Source organism: Megascapheus bottae, chromosome 9 (genome assembly GCF_031878675.1).
Source record: "Megascapheus bottae isolate mThoBot1 chromosome 9, mThoBot2.hap1, whole genome shotgun sequence".
Classification (NCBI taxonomy): Eukaryota; Metazoa; Chordata; class Mammalia; order Rodentia; family Geomyidae; genus Megascapheus; species Megascapheus bottae.
In genome coordinates this window covers 77,418-84,749 of record NC_143517.1, presented here as the reverse complement: position 1 = coordinate 84,749, position 7,332 = coordinate 77,418, and positions in this window count along the sequence as shown.

The window sequence follows — 7,332 nt, the reverse complement described above, 5'->3', positions numbered from 1 at the left end:
GCAATTACCTCATATATACAGATACATATATATATATATATATATACATGTAGCATATGTAATACACAGGTATTCATATATTTTAGGCTTAAAATCTACATATGTGAGAAATCATGTAACTTTTGTCCTTCATCTGAATTACTTCACCTTATGTAATTACCTATCAACTTCTTTGAAAATATGAATTCAATTCTTATTTTAGGCTAAATAATAATTGTGAGTATGTACCACATTTTCTAAATCATACCATCAGTTGTAGGGCATCTGGGGTATTTGCATAGCTTGGCTATTGTGAATAATGCTACAGTAAACATTGGTATGAAGATTTCTGTATTATATCTAGACTTGCATTTCTTCAGATAAATGCCCAAGAGTGGTATCACCAGATCCTACAGCCATAGTATTTTCAGCTTTTTATGGAATTTCTGCACTGGTTTCAAAGAGTGATTATACTAGTTTCCACTCCCACTGATAGTGTACAAAAGTTAATTTATTTTCACATACTTGCTAGCATTTGTTATGTTGTGTTCATTATGACCATTCTGACATGAATTTGATGAAATCTGGATAAAACATCTAGATTTCCTCATTCAGTTAGTGGGTTAGGAAGAATGCTGTCACTCTTGAGGCCCATCTTGTGCTCTGCCCATGAAATGCAGTTAATTGCTATGCAAACACCCCAATGAGAAGATTTAAATTTGAAAATTTCCCTAGTGTGTGTTTTTCTTGTACCTATATTTTCTGTTTATGATGAAAAGACAACCACAGCCTTATGCTCCAGTCAATCAGCCAGGGCTACATTGCATTGTGATCAATTACATTGATGCTTAACGGCCTCTTGTGAGTCAACACAGTCACACACATTGTTTTGTGTAGGCTGGCTCTCCTGGCATTGAAGTATATTAGATTACAGAGAAGATGTAAGACAGTGTATCTGCAGTTCCAAGACTTATATTCAGGTTCTTGGAATTTTCTGTCAACTGACTTTCACTTACCTTCTTGGAGCTGTGTCTATGGATCTTTCCTCTATTATGTTTAGTTTGGATTTCCCCCTTGAAGATATGCATCAAAGTCCCCCTCTCTAGGATTGCCTGGATGGTATGGTGTCCACTGGTTCTCTCTGAGATTCCTATCTATCTCATCCTGGACTGAGGCCATAGACTGACACTGGTTGTTCCTCTTTGACTCTTCTCCAGATTGAGCATGCTGATTCCCATGCTTTGTTCAGTCAGTATTTAGGAAAGATAGCTCTTCCAAGAGTACAAGTATAAGAAAGAAAAAAAAGAAGAAATCAGTAGTGTGACATGGGAATGTTAGTGTGCCCTGTATATCAAACTTTGGGCAAAAATATTTCATTTGCTACTGGATTCCAGGAAACAATTTATGGCTGATTTTAATTTATGCATTTATTTTAGCATAATATCTAAAACTTATTGTACTTATGTGTGTATAATTATGTGTAAACATTGAAAAAATGATTTGCTCTCTGTAGTACATAAAAGCTGTTACTTCTTTAAACACTTGATCACGTTATCTCAATCAAGTTAAACCCAAAAAGAAAATAAAAAAACAAAGGACAAAGATCATCTAAAGAGACTTGGTTACTGACAACGTTCAGATTCTATACAAATGTGGTTAATCATTACTCATGTACGGTTTAGGATTACTTTTCTCACCTAAAAAAGTAATTTTATTTTGTTTACAAACAATGTTGTCTGTGTTAATAATGTTGGTAATGTGATCAAGAATTATCCAGGAATAAGTGAAGTAAGGCAGACTCAAAGGAACATAGGCTCAATGGTTTCTTTCATTTGTCATAATTAGTATAAACCTTGGAATCTCCTAGCAGAGGATAACTCTAGGGCAAAGCCTAGATACATAAGGCCATACAGGATGAGGTTAAATGAAAGGCTCTCCAGGATATGGAAACAAGAGCTGTATATTGTGTAATTGTTGTTCTTAACGTACTATGTTATTTCCCTCTTCTTTTTTTGCCCTTTGGTTAATCTCAGATTGTTGCAGTATCTGACTTTGTTTCCTGCCATATTGTATATATGTTTATTTGTTTATTTGAAACAAGAACGGGAAGGTAGGAAAACAAGATGATTTGGCAGGGGTGGGGAGAGGGAAATGGGGACAAAAACATGAGAAGGGGTATCAATGTTTATAAAGTAATGTACCTTCTATCTGGAAAATATAAAGTTATCCTTCCATTAATTACAATAAAAATAATTATCCAGGAATTTTTGCTTAATAATCTTTCTGGGAGAAATGTATTTCTTATTTGGCTACTGAGTTCCAAACCTTTGAGAAAAATGAAAGAGGTTAAATATTCAATGAAAATGTCTAAAGTGGTCAAATAAAATTTAATTATGAGTTCTTGGCTTTAAATATAGCAAAAAGATTTAAAAGGTTCATTTTCAGATTTGGTATAAAATACATAAAATGTTAAAAAATACTCACAGCAGGAAACCTTAAATCATCATCAAATTAGCCCATGCATGTTGTTCTAAATTCTAAAGACTAAAACATAAGCAGTTAACCTTAACAAGTTGTTTTAATATCAACATTTCTTCTAAAAATCATATGTTTGATCTCTGGTTAACTATAATTTAAGATTATTGAAAGGTTTTTGGAAGATCAAGATTAACACACTGAGTTAGAACTAGCTAACTTCTGTAACAATGAAACTGAAATAAAAATATTCCTTATGAAGGTAATTGCCTGTGTATTATTGATATTGTCAAGTTTCTTTAATATGACTTAAAAAAGTAAGTTTTAACTAAATAAAAATTTTTAAGTAATTTTATCTCTAGGCCTTTTGAATTAGCTATATACTTATAGCTAAGTATATAAAACCATAATAAAGTCTTTTTTTCTACCTTGCTAAATACGTCACACCTCAATTGAGGCCTATTTAAATAGACATAAAAGGGGGAATAAGGACACATCCCCTAGAGATTGAAAAGCGAATTATCTACTGGTCAGAACTCACAACTAAGAAAGACAAAGACTTATGATACTGTTTCCCCTCTACAGATCGTTTTTATAATAACACTAAAAAATTTAAACATCAAGGTTTGAGTAAGTCCTGTCTCCTAAAGCAAAGTACATTAGCCTACATCTGACTGAACAAATTGTGCATATTTCTTTTAGTATTGACTCATTATTATTTCCTCAGTATCTCCCTTTATCACAAACCTTCACCTATGTTGCCCCTGACATTAAGCCACATCTTTGCACTGCTCCATGGAGACTCAGAAAATGCAGCAATCACTACTCTGCCATTTTTCCTCCTCCCAGAAAAGGATACCAAATAAGTATAAAAAAAAGAACACAGTGAGGGAGATTGGAAAATGATGGCGGTGGTTCAGAGTGAGTCTTTCTGAGCTCTTGCCAAGATACCAGTTCTAGCATCATAGGGGAAAGTTTATACCCAAAGATCCATCCTAAGTAAGCTATAGCACCACAGAGATCTCAGTCAGAGGAGAAAGGCAGGAAACAGGTGCAAGAACAGCGTGGAGCAGCACCAGCTGCTCGGAGCCACTGGGGAGACAAAGCCTCCCTTGCACACCTAAGCAGACAGCACTTCTGGGCAGTGCAGACCTTCTGGTTCCAGACAGAGCGAGACAGAGCATGCCCGAGCCCAGATCCATCACCCGGCCATGGCGTGGACCTGCCAGCAATTTTTGAGTACCTCCATGGACGTTTCCACTTCTGTTCTCAGAACGGCATTGGGAAGGAATCTCCTCCCCCACCAGGCGAGAGCAGCGCCATCTTGACTGCTGGCAAGGACCCTGCCAAACCAACTGGAGCCTGAGAAGTGGTGCTATCAGTGCAATTATTCAAAAGGGAAAGGGTTTTCCCAGAGGCAGCTTAGCCAGATGAGCGTCCCCCCTTGCTAGCAGAAGTTCCTCCCCCTGGACGGGGAGTAAACAAAGCTGCTCACAGCTTCACTGGCTTTTACTTTTTTCTGCACAATCAAGCAAACTGATCAGAAAAAACGCAAAGCCAAATTGAAGGAGAAAAAGACTTTTTGAAGTGTTTGGATCCTGAATTTAGTGGAGATACAAGTTTCCTATCCCGTTTCCGCCCCCCCCTCCAGCAGAGAACAAACTGAAGAATACCCCCCCATTTTTCTTTTCTACCTTTTTTCATTTGCATTTTTATGTGTTCTTCTTTTTTGCCATTTTACCTCCACCTTTCTTTTTTATGTTATTATTTCCTCCACCTCCCCCCCCCATCCCCTGCTTTCCTTCTTGTCATTGTGGTGTTCCTAAAAACATAGTGACAGCATTGGGTACAGACTGGATCCAAAAGGTGATATTTTTATTGATACAGTCATCTGCTTTTAATTCTCTTGGTTCTTAGCCCTAGTATTTCTTGTCTAAGAACTCACAATTGTGTGGGATCTCCCCCCACTTTTTGTCTTGTTTTTCTATTTTTTGTTGTTCATTTTTACTTTTTTAAAATTTTTATCACTGAACTCTCCTATATACACCTTCTTCTTTTCTTTGTATAGTCTTCTTCTTATTCTTCTTATTTTTATAAGAACACAATGTCCAGGCAATGATGTTTTGTGTCTGTAATCCTAGCTACTCAAGAAGCTAAGATCTGAGGACTGAGGTTCAAAGCCAGCCCAGGTAAGAAAGTCCTTGTGAGATTCTTATCTCCAATTCACCATCAAGAAAGCTGTAAAGTGGAGCTGTAGAATGTTATACCTCCATCACTGAGCACAAAATCTAAGGGACAGTGGTTAGGCCCTGAATCCAAGTCTCAAGTCCATCAAAAACTAAAGGACATAAAGGAGCTTCTTTTCAGATCAAATTTAAATTAATAGCACAAAGAAGATGAGTGGATATGTTTTGTAGAGTTAATAAAGTTTGTACTATTGACTTTAAATACTTACTAAATTCAATTTTTTAAGAAACCACTCATACACATATGATCAGATGGCAGTTTTCAGTCATAGATTACGTAAGAGTTTAACATAGATATGTAACTTAGGTCTTTACTTCAAATTTGGCTCAAATGACCATCTCAATAAACAGAAAGGCTGGGCATAGCAGCCCATAATCCTAACACTCATGAGTCTGAGGATAGAGGGATATTTAATTGCAGGCATTTGGGCTAACTAGTGAGATGTGGTCTAAAAAGAAACAAGTGCTATATAAATTAATAAATGAGTGATGAATGTGGAACAATTCATGTGTTTAGATATATGCACATGATTAGAGAAAAACACATTCAGATAAAATACACAGTTACATCAGTCATAGAATTGATCATTCTACAATAGACTATTGTTAAGAAATGCACACTTATCTTAAACCATATATTAGACTACTTTATTAGGCAAGGACACAGATGGTAACAGCAAAACATTAATAATTCAAATATTTTAATACTCATTTAAATTGTAATCAACTTTTTTGCCTCCAAAACTTCAATGATGAATGAAAAACTTTCCTCTTTTCCGTGTGTGTGTGTGTGTGTGTGTGTGTGTGTGTGTGTGTTTGTGTGCTTTAAACTCAGTTTTCTTGCTCTGGTCTGCTCTGCTGTTGTATAACTTGAGTCACACCTCTAATCTGAAATGTTTCTGGTTCTTAGAGATGAAATCTAGCTAATTTTTCTGTTGGGTGTCTTCAAACTACAAATACACACATCTCAGCCTCTTGAGGAAGCAGAATTCAGAGACACAGTTGCCCAAGTAGGTAAAAGATACTTATCATATTTTTAAGATGGCATTCATATATTCAAATTAATTCACTCATTCATCCAGTTACTTTTTCCAATGGAAAGAACTTTAATATATTTTCACCAGAGGCATTACTAATATTTCCACAATGGGAACATTTTATATTGACACATAAAATCAAATTGTTGGGTGTAAATATAATGTAAAAGATAGCACGTATTTAGTTACAGATGGAATTTTTGACCAAAAAAAATCTCTGAAGAACTGAGGGAGCTGGTTACCCCTAACTTTTAAGTTTAACACATTAGAATAATTTTATTTGGACATAAATTAATATTTTGTCTTACAATTACTTCTTCTGAGTTTTTCTGAATGTCAGTGTCATTATTTGGAAAAAGTAGAAAACTGAATACTAAAATTCAACTGGAAACATTAAAACTCTCAAGAAAAAGAGAAAATTTTACTAAAAGAACAAAACTGGAGATGTTATAATACTAAACTTCATATTGCACTAGTGAGCCATAGTAATAAATATAGCATGGTACTGGCACACTAGACACAAAGCACAATGCTATAGAATGAAAGACTCAGAAATACACTTACACAGTCACAGTCATCCGATGTTGAGCAAAGGAACCACAAGCAGACAGTGGAGTAATATCAGCCTGTTCTATAAAGTAGTCCTGAGAAAATAAGTTATTTACATATATGGCTAAAACTAGACTCATCCTGTACAAAACTTAATGCAAAAATTAAAACAAACATCATGATGTAGAATCTGAAAAGCTGAAGCTACTAAAAGGAAACTCTGTGTGATATGGTTATAAAGCAATTATTTTCTGAAGAGTACTGCAACTGCTTCATAAACCCTAACTATTCAATAAATTGCGGTATGAGGATTATGGTTTGAAGCCCACAGAATAAGGAAAAATCAATGAGATTTTCATCTTAAATTAGTACCAAAAAAAAGCTAGAAGTAGAGCTGAGGCTCAAATGATAGAATATTAGCCTTGAGCCAGAAAGCTCATGAGGCCCTGAGTTCAAGCCCCATGACTGACACTCTCTCTCTCTTTCTCTCTCTCTCTCTCTCTCTCTCTTTCTCTCTCTCTCTCTCTCTCTCTCTCTCTCTCTCTCTCTCTCTCTCTCTCTCTCTCTCCCCTCCTCTCTCTCTTTTAGAGATTCAAATTATATATAAAATGAAAGATAAACCCATTAAGTATTAATTCTGATTTAACATTTCATTTTGGGAACTAATAATGAAAATCTTCTAAAAATCTGTTGTCTTTAAATGGTTAACACACACACAGACACACAGACACACACACATTCTTCTTTCTCTCATTTTAGACAAGATATTACACTCTCTTGCACTATTATGTGTTTTCCTATACAGGTAATCAAATTCCCAGCAATTCCAGAAGAAACCTCTTTTTCTTAATCTGTCAACAGTTTGAAAATATGGGCAAAAAAAGAAAAGAAAATATGGGCAGTAGCAGAACTCTGAAAGCATTCCACAGTGACTAGAAAACATGACAATAGAAGAACACTTGATTTCTAGTCTCTTATGAAATTCAGCTTGATTTAGAAAACAAATGCCCTATAAGGAAAGTATGCACGATGTGTAAGTACTTATA